Source organism: Peromyscus maniculatus, chromosome 4 (genome assembly GCF_049852395.1).
Source record: "Peromyscus maniculatus bairdii isolate BWxNUB_F1_BW_parent chromosome 4, HU_Pman_BW_mat_3.1, whole genome shotgun sequence".
NCBI classification, from domain to species: Eukaryota; Metazoa; Chordata; class Mammalia; order Rodentia; family Cricetidae; genus Peromyscus; species Peromyscus maniculatus.
The window spans coordinates 124,706,832-124,725,902 of NC_134855.1; the positions used below are offsets into that span (position 1 = coordinate 124,706,832).

The 19,071-nt window shown below is 42.1% G+C and overlaps 1 long non-coding RNA gene across 1 annotated transcript; it reads right to left on the bottom strand.

Annotated features, from left to right (window-relative positions):
* Positions 1 to 481: 481 nt before the first annotated feature.
* Positions 482 to 11,787, bottom strand: LOC143273013 (uncharacterized). Its single transcript, XR_013050815.1, has 4 exons — positions 11,451 to 11,787; positions 11,066 to 11,173; positions 3,892 to 4,050; positions 482 to 1,057 (listed from the first exon to the last, which is right to left on the bottom strand). It is a non-coding gene; the product is annotated as an uncharacterized LOC143273013 (long non-coding RNA).
* Positions 11,788 to 19,071: the final 7,284 nt, after the last annotated feature.

The following is a 19,071-nucleotide window of genomic DNA, read 5'->3' on the forward strand; positions in this document are numbered from 1 at the left end:
CCCATATACTCCCACCATGATGTGTTATCTCAACACAGGCCCCAAAGCAACAGGACCAGCTAGGCAGGAACCCTTACTTCCACAACTATGAGCGAAAGCAAACCAATCTCTCTGTAAGCTGGTTATAAAGCAGGCATTTGGTACATTATTGGAAAACTAACACACTCCCGTACTACCTGTGCAGTTTTAAGTGGGAGACATAATTCTCCAACCTTCTGCTTCTCTCATCTGTGAAAGGAGATTAAACTTGCATCAGGATATTTCAAGGCATAAAGGAGCATTAAATGAACTAAGCACAATGCCTAGATTGAAGAAACTCCATAAATATGATTTTGTTTTCCTTTTCTTGCAGACTTCCTTGAAAATATGGACAAGGTAGGTCCTGTGTATCAAAACAGTGCATTTGAGTGTCTCTGTGTGTGTGTGTGTGTGTGTGTGTGTGTGTGTGTGTGTGTGTGTGTGTGTGTGTGTGTGTGTGTATGCTATCCGGTGTTGGGGAGGGGGTACCCACAACTGCACTTTCTCATGGTTTTACATAGCTTTATTCAAGACATCGGTAGAATGAGTGCATGAGTTAATGCAACTTTGCAAAACCCTTTGTTTCCTCTGGCAGTTAATCTTCATTGTCAACTTGATTTCGAGTATATATAAGCCAGATCAATAATTTCAGCTATAATCACAATAAAATAATGTTTAGAAACTAAAGTTTAGTTTGAACAACTTATTCAAACTATGCTGTGCTGTTTAGTCTTTGTCAATGTGACACAAACCAGTCACCCCGAAAATGAAACCTCAATTAAAGAATGGCTTCTATCGCATTGGCTTGTGGATATGTCTGTGGGGCGTTTTCTTGACTGATGACTGACATAGGAGACCCAGGCCACTATGGGTTGTGTCATCCCTGGCAGGGTGGGCCCAGGGTATGTAAGAAAGGTAGCTGAGCAAGCCATGGGAGCAAGCCAATAAGTAGAATTCTTCCATGGCTTCTGATTCAGCTCCTGCCTCCAGGGTTCTGTTTGAATTCCTGTCTTGACTTCCATAAATGATAGACCGTAACCTGTAAGCCAAAAACAAAAACCCCATTCTTCTCCACGTTGTTTTTGGTCAGTGTTTTATCACAGTAATGGGGTAGCAAACTAGGACATATGACAAGTGATGTTTTTTCTCTCAATTGAATGTTTTTTTTTTACAGTCTAATGAGAAAATATTTTATTTCCAATGTTATCAACAAAGAAAAGCAACAGCAATGACTTTGCTGAGTCACATAATAGATATTTTTTTGACTCCAGGGGGGAAAAATAGCATGCAAGAAGGACAGTGCTTTTTTCACGAAGTAAATGACCTAAGTCTTCATTGGATATAGTATCAAAAGTTCATTTGATACATATGCCATTAAATGCTTATGGACCTAAATAAACTGATCACCAAATGCCTCTAATAATAGTATCTATTATCAATGTTTGGGAGTGAATAATGATACATTCTAAAGATAAGTGCCAACTGAGTCCTTAGAGGACAGAAATAGATTTGTTTTAGGATAAGAATCAAAGGATGTTAAACACTGAAACATTTAGAGACAATTTTTGACACCAGGACTTCTAGATATCTGGAATAGGGCCAACACGTTAGAGTAAAATGTTGCCAGGCAGTGGTGGCACACGCCTTTAATCCCAGCATTCCAGAGGCAGAGGCAGGTGGATCTCTGTGAGTTCGAGGCCAGCCTGGCCCACAAAGAGAGTTCTAGGAAGGGCTCCAAAGCTACACAAAGAAACCCTGTCTCAAAAAAAAAATGTAAATGTTGGAACCAAATAAAGAAATGACTTAAAGAAGAAATTCCTTCACCATTGAAAATGGGTTATCAGCTGTATTTTACAGCATTACAAAGTAATATTTTTCATCATTTTAAGTATAAAAAGAAGAGAATTAAAAAATATTTCTCTATTGCTTTTCCACCAAGACATAAACACTTCCTCAAGGTCTTTGATTTCTCTCTCTTGTCTGGATGATATGTTAGGACTAAATTATATCTTGTGGAGTAGTTTTGACTTAATAAACAATAGGCTCCACTTCTGGATATATTAGTATTTTCAGAATTGTATTTATAATGTGTGCTCCCCCCATCCTATTATGCCAGTCAATGTTCACTTGGTTTGGGGTAGCATAAAGCCCTCCAAGAGCATACCATGGCACAAACATCTTCCACACAATCTGAAGATAATTCTTTAGGCTGCACATAGTTAACCTTAAATTCATTTCTGCTAAGAAAATTCATTTGAATACTTTGTACAATTATATAAACACAAATAAATGTTTTCAAGCAAAGCTTTCCTCTATTGACCTGTCTACACTCAACATGAATGTCTACACTCAACATGAACTTAATGGACTCACTTTGCTTCCATCCAATCTTTTCTATTCATTTCCCAGGCATAAATGTGACTACAGCCCATCCTATTGCAATTACTCAAGGAGGAAAAGGTTTGTGGGTTTTTTTTTTTAATTAAAACACGTTTTTGGTTTTTTTTTGTTTATTTGTTTGTTTGTTTGTTTTGCTGGGTGGTTGTAGATGTAACCAACCATCTTATTAAATAAGAAACACAGAACCAATGCAAAGAAGAAAGCCAAGAGGTCAGAGCTAAGAGCTAAAACCTTACCCTTCCTCCTGCGGTGGTCCTACCTCTCAGAGCTACTTCCTGTGTGTCTGTCTTTTTATAGTGTTTCTGTTCTGCCTTCTCATTGGTTGTAAACCCAACCACATGACCGCCTCGTCATGGCCTGTCTGTACAGATCTCCAGCTTTTCTATGATTGGTATTGAGATTAAAGGTATGTGTATCCAATACTGGCTGTATCCCTGAACACAGAGACTTACCTAGATCTGCCTACCAAGTGCTGGGATTACAAGCATACGCCACCACTGCCCTGCTTTCCTATGGCTTGCTAATAGCTCTGACGCCCGGGCAACTTTATTTATTAACATACAAATAACATTTTAATACAAATAAAATATCACCATAGGCGGTGGTGGTGCACACCTTTAATCCCAGCACTCAGGAGGCAGAAGCAAGTGAATCTCTATGAGTTTGAGACCAGTCTAGTGTACAGAGTAAGTTCCAGGACAGCCAGGACTGTTATATGGAGAAACCTTGTCTCAGAAAGCCAAAATATATATTTTTTCATCACATAATGTATCCTGATTATCATTTCCCCCCAACTCCTACTCCTCCTGTTCCTCCCTACCTCCTCTCTCATCCAGAACCACCCTCTTCCTGTCTCTCACTGGAAAACAGACACTGTTCTAAAGTTAGCACAGAGTGGGGAAGGCTCTATATGGGCACACCTCGATTTTTCCATGTTCAATGGATTGTGTAGGTGTTGTCTTAGCAATGGGGCCTTGCTATCAGTTTGTGGAGAACAACCACTAGGATCACTTTGGCCAACAACTCAATTAAATGTCACTTAATCCCTGTACTGGAAGCTTCATTTGGTGACAAAGAGATGGCCAGTTGGGGATCTGTCTCCTGCACTATTTGGCAATTTCATTTAGATCACCTTCATATATGTATGTTTTAGGAAGGTCCTACTGAATTAGGTTCCCATACTACTCCTCAACTGGCCCTTAAATTTAACTATGTCTTCCTGTATTTCTTCCCGCATCCTTTCCACTTGATTCCTTCATTCCAGTTCCCTCTCCATCCATCCATAACTACCTATTCTAGTTCCCTTTCCTAGGGAGTTCCATTTGTCTCCTCCATTTGCTTACTCTATACCTAACCTCTTGGTTCTACAGATTGTAGTTTGGTTATCATTAATTTAATGTATCACTGACTTAATAATATCCACATATAAGCAAATAAATATATGCCATGTTTGTCTTTCTGGGTCTGACTTACCTCACTTGGAATGATTCCTTCTAGTTCCATCCATTTATCCGTGAATTTCAGGACTTCAGTTTTTTTTAACTGATGAGTAACATTCCATTGTGTAAATGTACCACATTTTCTTTATCCATTCATCTGTTGAGGGACATCTAGGTTGTTTCCAATTTCTGGCTATTGTGAATAGAGCAGCAATGAACATAGTTGAGCAAGTGTCTCTGGGGTAGAATGGAGCAACCTGTGAGTATATGCCCAAGAATGATATAGCTGAATCTTGAGGTAGATCAATTTCTGTCTTCCTGAGGAACCACCACATTGATTTCTATAATGGCTGTATAAGTTTGCACTCCCACCAGCAATGGATGAATGTTCCCCTTACTCTACATCCTCACCAGTACGAGCTGTCATTTGTCTTATTGATCTTAGCTATTCTGATGGGTATAAGACGGAATCTCTAGTAGTTTCGGTTTGTATTTCCTTGATGACTACAGATGTTGAACATTTTCTTTGTTTCTTGGCCATTTGAGTTTCCTCTTTTGAGAATTCTCTGTCTAAATCTGTACCCCATTTTTAAAATTGAGTTAATTTGTTTATGATAAAAGTCAAAATAATACGGGTCTTTCCTGAGCCACTTCACAACCCTAACTCCCGCTCATTTCTTCATTCCAAAAGCTTTTGCTGGCTGGAGGTGTGCAGCTCAGTGGTTAGAATCAAAGGCCTTATATTTGATCCCCGCTACTGCAAGAGAAAGAAAACAATCAAAGAAAATGGAAACAGAAAGAGAAAGGAAAGGAAGGAAAATGTTTGGTTTCCATGTTCCCAGGTATTAGCCTTAGAATAGATAATTTAAAACATCTTTCTTTCTGCTGGACGTGGTGGCACACACTTTTAAACCCAACACTCTGAAATGAGAGGCAGGCAGATCTCTGTGAATTCAAGGCCAGTCTGTTTACATAGTGAGTTCCAGGAGCAGCCAACCCTACACAAAGAGACCCTGTCTCAGGTTTTTTTTTTCTTTGTGTCCATGGAGCTCACTTTCTGGTTTGGTAAGTTATCTCAAAAATAGAATCATTTTATTTATTTATTTATCCATTCATTCATTCATTCATTCATTTTGAGACAGGGTCTCTCTGTGCAGCCTTGGCTGTCCTGGAACTTACTCTGCAGACCAGGCTGGCCTCAGAGATCCACCTGTGTTAGTATTAAAGGCGTGAGCCACTACTTCTGGCCTTTTAATTTTTACCTCTACATTTTTTCATAAAATTGTTTGACTTTATTTATTTATTGTGGGGGTATATATGTGCCACAGTGCACCTGTGAAGGTTAGAGGGCAACTTGTTGAGTAGGTTCGAATCTTCTACCACGTGGGTTCTGGAGATCGAACTCAGGTCATCAGGCTTAGTGGCGAGGGCCTGCAGAGCCATCTCGATGAACTGTTTATTTATGATTACCCTCTAGGGACTGTCAAGCAAAGCCCCTAGTTTGCCTTCCTTTATATAATTCAACTACACCCAGCCACAGTCATGATGTTGCCTAGATTAAATTTTTTTTTTATATAACCATCAAAAATGTTAGTAAGAACATAAACCAGCATTGAGTCCCTGGTTAGAAAGAGGAAATACAATGTGAGTTTGTGACTGTTGATTACTAGAACTGAAGGTAGAAACATTGGCCTGACCACAATCTCCATTGCTCCAATTGTTCTGTGTTATGAATCGTTTATAAGCTTGGTTTCTCCGCCATGGGCCAGGTCCCCAACCCTGCGAAGTCAGAGGCAGAATCAGATAATATTCTGACTTGGAATAACTAGGCCTTCTGTACCTGAACCGTGACATCTACAGTGTAAACTGGGACCCTGTGAGGCACTGCTGTGGAACAACAACCCTTTACCTAGCTGACCCTACCCTGGCTGAAGAACACCACTTCAGCCTCATGTATAATGTTAGAGTTAAGGTTAGAAGGTAAAGGCCTTCTAGAGCCTTTGTTGTAGGAAAAGCACACTGGAGAGGTCAGAGCTCTTTCATCTGGGTTCTTGTTCTTACCAATAAAAAAAACCATAGATGGACAGGGAGGGTCAGCAAGAGCATTTGGAATAGGGTGTATCTGAGAAAGTAAACACACACATGCTGAGGAACAGCACAGGCAACCTGGCATGTAAGAGCCACCCTGGGAAGACCAGGGATGTTCTTTTCAGGATCTCAGAGATACTGATGAGGGAGACATGTTTTGTGGGAATCACTTGATTAGTTCTACCTTTTATACAGAGGCCTGGGCATAAAGCTGTTAAGTGCTTGTTTACAAGCATGAGAACCTGAGTTCAGATCCCCAGTACCCACAGAAGAAGTCAGGCATGGTCATGAGTGTCTCTAGTCCCACTGCTGGGGTGGCTAAGACAGACAGGAACATTCCTGGGGCTTGCGGGCCAGCCAGTCTAGCTGACTTGATGAGCCCCAGGTTCACTCAGAGACCCCGTCTCAAAGGATAAAGGTGTCAAATAATTGAAGAAGACACCCCAACCCCACCTGGCCTCCACATGCATGTGCACACATTTACACACACACACACACACACACACACGCACAGAGGAAGGGGACAGGGGTAGGGAAGGAGAATCTACATGACAAATTATAGTATATATGAGTACAATTGGTTTAAGCTTCGGGGCATACATAGCGGAGCGCATTTCCCTTTAAATTTGCCTTTACCCATTGAGTGCCACCAGTGGGAGGGGTCAGTCACATGCTGGTCATTTGGTGGGAGGTTTAGGAAACTGCACAGACTCAGCAGCTTTCTACTTGGCAGTAATTTTAAACATCCTGGAGACGATCTGGGCGGGCTGAGTCCCTTTCCTTCCTGATTGGATGAGAAGGATGGGCAGTTTGCCTCATTGTATATAAAATAAGAAAGGAGAGAACAATGAGAGAGTTGGCTATCCTTCCTGACTGCTAACTCCTGGAAGCACATTCAGTAACCTGACATGATTTCTTCTGATAAAAATGTGGTGCTTGATGCGATGTTTGTATGTCTCTTGCTTTGGAACCTGAGACATACATAAATGCCGGGAAATAGCAATTTGTGCTTAGTCAGCTTTGGTGCCACTGGTGGAACCATTGGAAGGTGGGATCGCCATTGGAAATGCCAGTAGGTATAAATCTTTCCCTGGTAGTCTTGTCTCAAGGAGCTGGTGCTTTGCTCAGTCTCTTCTGTGCTTGCACACGTACTTAAGACAATGAACAGCTGTGTCCCTCTGCCTGGAGGGTTTTTCTCTGTATCCCAAGTACTTGTACTTAGGGCCACATTCAGGTAAGATGAGGAGGTCAGAGAGAGAACACTCCCAGAAGCAGCGCTTGACTAACAAATGACAGGAAGCTGGTGGATGAAAGTCCCAGCTCCTTCACCTTTGCAGAGAGATAACTGAGGACCGTGTTCTCTAGTCTCCTGACCAGGGCTCTAGATGCTCACAGTGACTGCAGATAGCGACCCCCCCCCCCCGCGTGCGCATCCCCCATCTGTATCTGTACAGAATTGAGTTTAGGATATCCCCCAGATTAAAAACTCCAAAGATGGCCAAGTTCCTTATAGAGAACTGTGTAGTGTTCGCATGTAGCCCATATACATTCTCCTGCATCTTTAAAATTGTTTCTAGATTCCTTCTAACCCTTAATGCAAATAAATGCATTGCAAAGAGTTGTTGCCCTGGATTGTTCAGTGAATAAAAAGAAAAAATTCTACATATCTGTGTTGATAGGAGAGATGGGACTTCTTAAAAATATCTTCATCTAGGGATGGTTGAGTCCATGGATACAGAAGACTAACTACCTGTTTGAGGAAGAGCCACATCTAGACTGCTCTCCTCCCTCCTTTCACTTCCCTTCTCCTCTGTCAGCACATCCTGGGACCCTCTTCCCAAAGAAGTACTTAGTTTTTAAGCTGTGTTTTGTTCCCAAGCAGCTCTCTCTCTCTCTCTCTCTCTCTCTCTCTCTCTCTCTCTCTCTCTCTCTCTCTCTCTCTCTCTCTCTCTCTCACACACACACACACACACACACACCACAAATATGCACTCATAAGGTCGAAATAATAAGCAGAATTATTATCAGAATAACATCTAGGATTTTTCACAAATTTTCTTTACCTAATGTTGAATCAGGTGAAGTAGAAACCAACCTTGTAACCTAATGGAAGTTAATTAAGTTGATGAGCCTTAAGCAGGACAACTCCTAGGCTTCTAGATGGATGGCAGACTGAGCATGAGGTGGGCAGGTAAACAAATGGAGGAAGGGTGCCCCCAACCCCCAGAAAGAGTCTATCTGGGCCTTGGCCTAGAGGTTGGAGTCAGGCAAACTGACAACTGAGGGAAGACAGTTTCTAGTCTTCATCACTTATGTTATCATCCATTTCCATCCCGAGACAAGGATGGGAAGCCTGGGAGAAACAACCTAGAATGAGGGAGGGCTTCTTTGGGCTCACGATTTTGGAGGTTTCAGTCCATGGTCAGTTGACCCTTCTGCTCTGGGTCTGTGTTGACATAGGACATTGTGACAGGAAGTGTGTGGTGAAGGAAATCTGTTCACTCAATGGTGGCCAGGAAGAAAAAAAGAGACTGGGCAGTGAATATGGACTTAACATCCCCTTCAGGATTATAACCCATTTTAATTCTTTTCTATTAATGGACAAAACACCACAGGCTGGGTGACTTATAGAAGGGAGGGTGTATTTGGGCACACAGTTCCAGAGAGATAAAAGACCATCATGGAAGGGAATCAAGGCAGGAGGAACAGCTGAGCCCTCCCATCTCCACCCCAAGCAGGAAACAGAGAGCACACTGGGAATGTGAAGAGTCTCAAAACTCAAAGACCACCCCCAGTGACACATTTCCTCCAGTAAGTCACACCACCTCAGCCTCACCAACCTGCACAATCGAATGGGGACCAAGTATTCAAATGCCTGACTACAGGGGACATCTGACTCAAGCCACCACATCCCCCAGTAATTTAGCTCGTTCCCACCAAGCTTTGGCTTCGAAAGCTTCCACTGCCTCCCAACAAAGCCACAGGTTGATAGTCAAGTCTTTAGCACATGAGCCTTTTAGGGTGTGTTGGCCAATCTCGGTGGCTGACTGACGTGTGCCCCGGTGAGAGATTTTACCAATCAGATTACAAAGCAGGAAGACCCACTCTGAATCTGAACCACCTTTTCTGGTCACAGCCCACGTAAAAGGACATGGAGGAAGGAAACGTTGCTTTTTGCCACTTACTTCACTCTCCCTGGCAAGCTCTTTTATCCTGTTCTGCAGCAGATATTAAACCCAAATTCTTCAGAATTCCAGTGCAAAGACCAGCAGGCAGTTCCACAGGAATCCTCCAGATTTCTAGCACCAAACTGGGACCACTGAGACACCCAGCCTTGTGGATTGAACAACTATGGGATTCTAGGCCTTTCTGTCATGGAAAGACCATTGGTGAACTATCTAGACCACACCCTGTAATCCAGTCTAATAAATAAATAGATATATGTATATGTATATATATTCTATCAGTTCTATTCTGTTAGAAAGACCTGCCTAGTAGAGGGCATATATAATTCTAACTATAATGTCACCTAACTCTGTGAAACTACATGAAACCTTTATGTGGTTTATATAATATTCATTACATAAATGGCAGTCTCATTCTAGCGGGCTCTTCTCTCACCTTGCTTTTTCTGCTTGGTATTATATTCCTGAAATTTTCTTTTTAAATGTCAATCACCCTACTTCTAGCTGGTTCATCGTATTCCGTGTACTATGGTAGATACTCAGGCTAGTCTACCATTTTACTCTTGCCCATGCATGTGTGTGTGGTTGTTGGAACACGTACATGGGAGTGGGTTAATAGGGTAAAAAACACCATAGCAGATCTTTGGAAGGAATGTGATTTGAATTCATCATTTCTATACTTGTTTGTCCAAAGTACATTGTTCATAATCGGAAAAAAAAAAAAACAAACATGAATCTACTTTGGTTTTCTGTCAGATTTGGCACAACCCTATTCTGACTTTACTTTGTTATCTAACTACACATTTCTTTCAAATATGCTGAAGTGGTTGGTGTGTCCACAAAGCACGTAGTACAGAAATGTAGAATTAAGGGCCAGACGGTAGCCCAGTGGTTAAGAGCATGTACTGCTTTTGCAGAGACCCAGAGTTCTGATCCCAGGACTCATATTAGATGGTCCCCAACCACTTCAGGGGATCTGACAGCTCTGGCCTTTGATTCAGGTATCTGCATAGAGGTGCATATGCCCTTCACCCTTCCATCCCGTATGCATAATTAGAAAAAGAAATAAAGAAATATAGACTCTGTTAGAGTTGGAGAGATGGCTCAGCAGTTGAGTGAGTACTGCTCTTGCAAAGACCTGAGTTCAGTTCCCACCACTCACACTGGGTGGCTTACAACTTCCTATAACTCCAGCTACAGGGGATCTGACAGCCTTTTCTGACCTCTGAGGGCACCCACACATACCCGTGGTAAACACACACATACACACACACACACACACACACACACACCTAAAAAAAATCTGTTTTGTGGAAAGTTGGCAAATCTATCAATAGAAAAAAAGAAATGGTTTAGTCAGTGGCTAACAAAAAATTTCTCTGAGTTTAAACTTTTTTTCCTTTCCCCCAACAAACTTTGGGGAAAAGAAAATCTGGGTTCAGAATATTGACTTAAGCAACAATCCTCAAGGCTGGGGGAATTCCAGGCTGTGAATTATCTGCTGGGCAGAAACTGAAGAGTTCCTTTCAGACTCTCATCCTTTGTTATCTCAAGTCAATAAAAACAGCGGATCAGGAAGGTGACTCAGGATCTGCCTTGCTCCGTCTTTTTAATTAGAATAATAGTGGATTGACTTGGTTTTTATGATCCTTTCTCATCACTTGGTTTTACTGAAAATTAGATTAACTGGCTGTTGTTATTCCTTTCTCACCTCCAATCAGTTGACTCTGATGTATTTATTCCCCACTTCCACCAACTTGATGTGATTGCAGACATCATTTCTAAATAATATAGTCCCCTGGCTCACTCTCATTTCCTCACCAAAAATTCCAGCTATGAAGGTAATTCCAAAAATAGAAAGTGAGCATAGTGACCTCGTGAGTTTCCATCAGGAGAATCAGGACTGTGATTCAGCGCTTTGCGGGCATTGCTTACCTAATCAGAACGGTAACAACTCTGCTGCTATTTAGAGGTGACACCTGAATAATCAGCATTTTTCCGCCAGCTGAGAGATCCCAACGGGTTTTGAGATATTTGTGAGACCTGTGCCAGAAAACATCAAGCCAACAATGCTTTGTCCTTGTGAGGAACAAACAATACTTTCGAAATAAAAGTAGCTAAATTCAGAAAGCACACAAGTAGCTAAATTCAGAAAGCACACAGTCCGTGGGAAGCATTATTTCTAAGTGTTTCTTGAAGTATCTCTGTCCACATAATATTCTCTCTCACTCTCTCTCTCTCCTGTTTGTTTCTGTTTTGTCTTTGAGGCAGGTTTCTCTGTGTAGCCCTAATTGTCCTGAACTCACAGAGATCTACTTACCTCTGCTACAAGGAGTGCTGGGCTTACAGGCCTGCTCCACCTCAGAGGCCATATGAGAGCCTTTTGAGATGGAGACTACTGTCAGTCCATCGTACAGGTGAGAGGACCGAGACACTGGGAGCTTAAATAACCTGTCTAAAGTTGCTCATAAGCGATAGAGCTGGGCTTTGAACTCAGGCTCTCCCTTTATATTCTTTTCCTCCTGTGCTTTGACTTTTCTGCTCCACAGTGACTCAGAGACACTAGAGAACACGTAAATAGTTGCACAGTAGGTGAACTGGGTGGAGGCTTGAGCCCAGGTCATCTTCGTGAGAAGCCTTTGTTAATTATTACTTTCCTAGGAAAAAACAAAAACAAAAACAAAAACAAAAACGGAAGTTTTAATTCCCAGTCAACTCTCCCATTTATACTATTGACAATTCATACAAGAAAACCAATTCTCTCTACAACCAGTCCACCTTTGAAGTGTAAGCCTACAGTTTCAAACAATAAATAGTGTGTGTGTGTGTGTGTGTGTGTGTGTGTGTGTGTGTGTGTGTGTGTGTCCACTGGCCCCTGAAGTAGCAATGAAGGTCATGCAAAGGTCAAATGATAGAAAAAGGAAACAAAGTCTGTCCATAGAGTTGAGGTAAAAGCTAACATTGTCAGCTTTTCTTGGATGGCCTAGAGTTAAAAATTATCTGGATTCTTCAGCTTTAAGGCACAAAGACTCCACAGCAGCTTCTACGTGGCATGCTGTGATGGAGGTGCTTCAAGAACTGTGATCCACAGGACACTTTTTCTCTGACAACAATGGTAGGCTTTTAAAACATGAGTGTAATTTGTAGCAAAGGATCTAACAGATGGCAAACCCCATTCTCTATCAGAGGGAATCCTAGTCTATAGCTAATAAAGCCCTGTGTACCTAAGGCTGGGTGTGGTGGTATGTGCCTGTAATTCCAGCACTCAGAGTCTGAGATAGGAGGTTCTCAAGTTCAAGGCCAGCATGGGCTACATAAGGAGACTGTACCTCACGCTAACAAGCTATCTATGCATCGGAGTCTCTTCCTTCTGCTGACTTCCTCATTCACTCTGTTGAGTTCACACAATTCTCTTCCTCTTCCTTTAGAACCTTCCTTCCCTTTTCATGGCTTGGCACTTACCATTTCCTTTGCTAGAAAGGGGTCCCAGCTCTGCAACTGGCCCAATTTTGTTGCCCCAATTTTCTTTTTCTTTTTTTTTTTTTTTTTTTTTTGGTTTTTCGAGACAGGGTTTCTCTGCGTAGCTTTGCGCCTTTCCTGGAGCTCACTTGGTAGCCCAGGCTGGCCTCGAACTCACAGAGATCCGCCTGGCTCTGCCTCCCGAGTGCTGGGATTAAAGGCGTGAGCCACCACCGCCCGGCTGCCCCAATTTTCATTTTAACATCCGCACCCATGTAGATGTTTGCAGATCCCCAGTCTAAAGGAGTCTAAAGTGCTGTGGGATGGTCTGTATGTCAAATTGCTCTGATTGGTCAATAAATAAAACACTGATTGGCCAGTGGCCAGGCAGGAAGTAGGTGGCCAGGCAGGAAGTAGGTGGGACAAGGAGAGAGGAGAATTCTGGGAAGCGGAAGGCTGAGGCGGAGAGACACTGCCAGCCGCCGTCATGACCAGCAACATGTGAAGACGCCGGTAAGCCACCAGCTACGTGGCAAGGTATAGATTTATAGAAATGGATTAATTTAAGCTATAAGAACAGTTAGCAAGAAGCCTGCCACGGTCATACAGTTTGTATGCAATATAAGTCCCTGTGTTTACTTGGTTGGGTCTGAGCGGCTGTGGGACTGGCGGGTGACAAAGATTTGTCCTGACTGTGGGCAAGGCAGGAAAACTACATCTACACTAAAGTTCACATCTAGGCTTCTTTCAAGCAGACATATTGCCTGGGGCATCTTTCAAAATCTCAAGTGATTTTGTTTAACAAGGTGTTTAACCCACAAAGGATGCTGCCTTGGTACTGGGTACCCACTCTCTGTGGCTGAACTAGGGCATTCACTGTGTGTTAAATGGCTAGCCTCCATCTGCCTGTGGTGATATTGGCTTATGAGTTTGCGTGGCTGTGGTGGTATTACAGGGTTAGACTTCTGAGTTTTGTGCAACATGAATATGAACAAAATCTCATCTCTAAAACCTTAAAATAGGCATCCACAAGGAAAAGAATGACAAGAAAGTATCACTTCAGTAAGTGGAAGTAAAAACTGACCCACAGCTGGGCAGTGCTGATGCACGCCTTTGATCCCAGCATTCTAGAGGCAGAGGCAGGTGGATCTCTGTGAGTCTGAGGCCAGCCTGGTCTACAAATCGAGTTTCAGGACAGCCAGGTTAAATAGAGAAACCCTGCCTCAAAACAAAACAAAAACAACAAAAGAACTGATTCACACGGTAATGTAGATGAACTAAAATAACTTTGCTGAATGAGTGAAAGAAGCTAGACACAAAAGAACAGATTGCTTGAAAAGATACACAGGAAAAAAAGAGACACATGGGAATGTGGATGCATTTTGAGACCAGGCAAAGCTAATCTCCAGGTGTAGACACTGGAATGTGGTTCTTCATGGCAGGAGTGGAGATTAACTAAAAAGAGAAATGCCTGAAGGGATGGAAAATTCTACGTCTTGTTTGAGGAAACACAGGTGAATGAATGTGTTCGTCAAAGCCCAGCCTACGGTGGGCTGGAGCGATGGCTCCGCAGTGGAGAGCGCAAGCTGCCCTTATGGAGGACCAGTGGATCACAACCATCTGTAGCTTCAGATGGTCTCCGTAGCCACCAGACCTGCAAATGGTACACATACACACATGCAGGCAAAATACCCTACACACAAAATAAAAAATACATCTTTTAAAAAATATCAAATTGGATAGAGCACTTTGCCTAATATCCAAGCCTTGGGGCTCTATCCACAATACTGAATAAATAAATAAATAAATAAATAAACAAATAAATAAATAAATAAACAAATAAATAAATAAATAAATACAGGTAGGTAGGTAGATAGATAGATAAGTAAGTAAGTAAGTAAATAAATAAATAATCCAAACAGATATTGAAGAAATCTGAGTGAGGTGGCCCAGGCCTTCAATGCCAGCATTCAGAAGGTGAGGAAGTGTTAAACCTTAAAATCAGGAGAGAAAGACCAGCTCCAGTTTTTGAGACAAATTTGAAGCAAGCTTTAATAGAGTACTGGCCAGAACGATGGACTCTGGCCAAGACCTTTGGAGTGGGGGGAGTTCCCAGAAAATGGCTGGCCACAAGTCACATTTTGAGAGGCTTATAAAGGCAACCCCATAGGGCTATGCATTTCCCACCAGGTCCGATCAGGCTGGGAGCAAGGCATGTTTCTTGACATACTCGCTGCCTACATCCAATCAGAGGCAGGCATACATTCTGACATATATCCTGCTTACATACATGTGACCAAGCACGTCTGGTTGGGTCACACAAACTTGTTTATGGGAGTGAAAACAAATGGCTTGTTATCTCAGAAGAACCACAGCCCCCAGCGTTCCAGGAAGTTATCTGTCCTTGGGTAAGTGGGGCATATAGGTTAACTTTGGCCCTTGAAGCCAATGTGAGTTCGAGGTGGTTGGCCTAGGTTACAAGGTGAGCCCTGTCTCAAAGGAAACAAAACAAAACAAAAAGCAAAAAGCTCAGATACTGAAGAATTATGAGTATATAAAAAAAAAAGTTTTAAAAAGTACATTCTTGCGGGGTGGAGACGGTAGTGGCCCATGCCTTTAATCCCAGTACTCAGGAGGCAGGTGGATCTCTCTGAGTTCGAAGCCAGCCTGGTCTACTCAGCCTGTCTGAGTTCCAGGACAGTCAGGGCTAAATAGCGAGACTTGGTCTGGAAAAAAAACAAATAAAAAGTCCATTCTTAATAATCCTAGAGTGAATCTTCTTTGTTGTAAGGAAGACTTAAAGTCGAAAGAGTAGGTAGGGAGAGAATCTGGGAGGAGTTAGGGGAGGGGAAAGAGTATGATAAAAGTATGTTGTATGAAATGCTCAAAAAAAAAATAAAAACATAAAAATACTAAAAAAATTCCTGTATCAATATTTTATTGTTGCAGTATCTCTTTTGTTCATAATCTTAAAATTTACATTTATAATAAATCTGTGTTATCTAAAAATAAATCACCAGAGTGTATGTGTATAAAACAGTGTTGCTTAAGACTTTTTCTGATACAACGTAAGAAGGGAAAGGGAATTAATGATTTCATGCAAGAGAAGTCCGCATGTGCTACTGGCTTCAGGGCTGCAGGCTGAGGCCTGCTGGGGCCTCCTAGTTGTCTTAGTTCTGTTCCGAGGCTTCCCGAAGCTGTTCCTTCACAGGCCCTGGCTGGAGCAAAGTGATCACACCAGCACAGGGGTTCAGACTGGCTCTCACTGGACCCTGCCAACCACTGTGGCAGCTAATGGCAGACTCATGTAAGGTGGCAGACACAGAAGTAGGGACAGACACAGGAAGTACAGAAAATGGCCCTGGAAGGGAACAAAGGCCATCAGAGGCCACTCCAATGTAGGAACACACAGACAGCCAAAGGGCTGACTCCTCATCAACTGCTTATACGAAGCAAGCATCCATGGTACTGCAAGCCAACATGACTGGTGTTCTGATATCTAACTACCTCCAAGTTGGTGGGCTGGGTTTTGTGTGAAGAATGTGTTTAATGGTATTTTCTTGTTGAAAAATATCTAAAACTTGCCAGAAGCGAGAAACAAACATTAGGTCATCTTGCCTCCCACTTCCTCTTCAACACAAATCTATTAGCACTTCATTCCAGGAAGAGAAAGGGCTCATGTATTTGACAATTGCCTGATAAAGGGGCTTCCTCCAGCCATTAACCTCTTGGCAAAACAGTGCCTGAGTACTGCCCTGTGGGAAGGATGCCAAGGAAGTGGCCTTGAATGCCTGCCTGCCATGGGTCTTCAGACAGTCACAGGAAACCGCCCAGGAATAAAGCGTCATCATCTCTACACACACACCAGAGACAAACAGGCCTTCCTCTCCGTTAAATTTTCTCCGAAGCAATCTGTGTTTAAGCACTTTCCAAAATCTGAACCAACAATTCCCAAGGCTGCAAAGAGACTCTGTTGATCTTTTTTCAGGTGAACAAAGTTTGACCTCAATTGCTAATTTAAAAGAGGAAAGAGGCCTGGAATGATGGCTCTGATTAAAAACACTGCTCTTGCAGAACCCACAACAGGCAGTTCACAGCTACTTGTAATTCCAGATCCAGGCTATCCTGCGCCCCTGCTGACCTCTGTGGGAACTACAAGCACATGGTGGTGGCACACATAAACTCACAGGTGTACACGATACAACATAAATAAAAATAATCAATTAAAAAAGTAAAAAGATAAAAGACATAGTGATCTTTATCTAAAGTATTTAAGAAATTCTTGTTAAAATAATTTATTAGGAAAATAGAAGTTGATCATTTAAAAATAAATTCTGGAGCTGATAGGAAATTAAATGTAAAAATTGAAAAATAATTCTTTTGAGAAAGAGTCTCACTATGTAACAGGCTGGCCTGGAACTCACTATGTAGCACAGGCTGGACTCAAACTCACAGAGATCTGCCTGCCTCTGCCTTTTTAGTGTTAGGGTTAAAAACACTTGCCACCACACCTGTCAAAATCATTTTAAAAGCTAGAAATACATGAGAGAAACTTTTCTAAAAGTGCAGTAAGCTAACATCTGCTGATAAATAGGAAAGATATTTTCAGTAAATGTGACAATCCCCATGCTTCTGTTTCCAGTATATATTTACTTATTCTTTAGTAAGAACATTAAAATTCTGATAGAAAGTAGGCAAAGATGTAGTGATCATTGTACTGAATGTTAGTGATGATGCACATTTTCAAAATGCTTTATATTAGCTGGGAGGTGGTGGCACACACCTTTAATCCCAGCACTCAGGAGGCAGAGTCAGGCGGATCTCTGTGAGTTCCAGGCCAGCCTGGTCTACAGAGTGAGATCCAGGACAGGCACCAAAAGCTACACAGAGAAATCCATGTGGCTTGTGGCTTACCGGTACCTTACATCTTGCTTTTCAGTGCAGCGGCTGGCAGTGTCTCTCTGCCTCAGCCTTCCACTTCCAAGCATTCTCCTCTCTCCTTGTCCTGCCTATACTTCCTGCCTGGCTACTGGCCAATCAGTGTTTTATTTATTAACCAATCAGAGCAACACATGTAATATACAGAACATCCCACAGCACATTGGTACTTATATTCTTTTTATTTCTTCATCTGCGATGTCTCCTGAGCCTTTGCAGGGTGAGAGTTGATATAAATGTCCTATCTCTAGTTGAGCACACGCAGTCACTTATTCTCAGCATGTTGAACAGCTATGGGTCTCTATAGTAACCACTACTCACCATAAAAAGGAACTTCTCTGACCAAGGTTGAGGCCAGCGTAAATCTATAGTTATAAACAAATATTTAAAAAGAAGTTTCACACCATGACCCTTAAGCAAAATTAACAACAGTCATCCCCATCCGAGGGTCAGTTAACAGTACAGGGATGAATCCCTCTTGTAAAGCAGGTCTCAAATCCAATCAGCACGTGGATGGTTGTTCTCATAACGGTTATGCCATATGGCACCCGTGGGCACATCTTACCCGTCAGTACTGGAGTATGCAGGACCCAAAGTTGTGTAAGATCACTGATATTTTTTCTCCCCCAGTAGCCTGCATAGCACATTCCAACACTACGAACGGTAGCCTGTAGTTCCTGGTCAGTTCAAGATGGATTTCTCATTGTCCTGAAATCAAAGTGTATGATATCTTCAGCAATGGGTCTTACCATTTAGTTATGGTGGAAACTGAAGAGCAACAGTAACATCCTATGTTTTTTGGATGCCTCTGGGGCCTCCCTGACCAATAATTCAGGGAAGTAACTTATGCCTGACATAGATTTTAATTTAATAATCCATTGCCCAATCTCTGGTCAAACTGTTTGTTTGTTTGTTTGTTTGAGACAGAGTTTCTCTGTGTAGGGCTGGGTGCTCTGTAAACCAGGCTGGCCTTGAACCCAGAGATCCACATGCCTCTCAAACATCTTTTTTAAATTACATTTTTAAATTAGCTTACAAACTAGTAGATTTTCATAAGGCTTCTTCATAATCCTTAGTTTTGGTTAATTTACTTTTTTTTTTTTTTTTTTTTGGTTTTTTCGAGACAGGGTTTCTCTGTGTAGCTTTGCGCCTTTCCTAGAACTCACTTGGTAGCCCAGGCTGGCCTGGAACTCCCAGAGATCGGCCTGCCTCTGCCTCCCGAGTGCTGGGATTAAAGGCGTGCGCCACCACTGCCTGGCTCTTGGTTAATTTACTTTTAACTTATTAATGTACCATTAACATAGGAAGTCTTACCCTTTACTTCTAGTATCCCTCCACCCCTTTGTGTTCCATACTTTACACAGAAAGAAATTTTTCTAATAATGCACTATAGAAATGATCTCTGACAATATAGTTTTGGGGTAGCCTTTCTAATAAGAAAATTGGTGTCAAATACATCTGCACTCCATGTATCCACCTTCCTAAAGATACAAAAAGAAAATTAAAATATGTGAACAGTACCTATCACATACATACATACATAC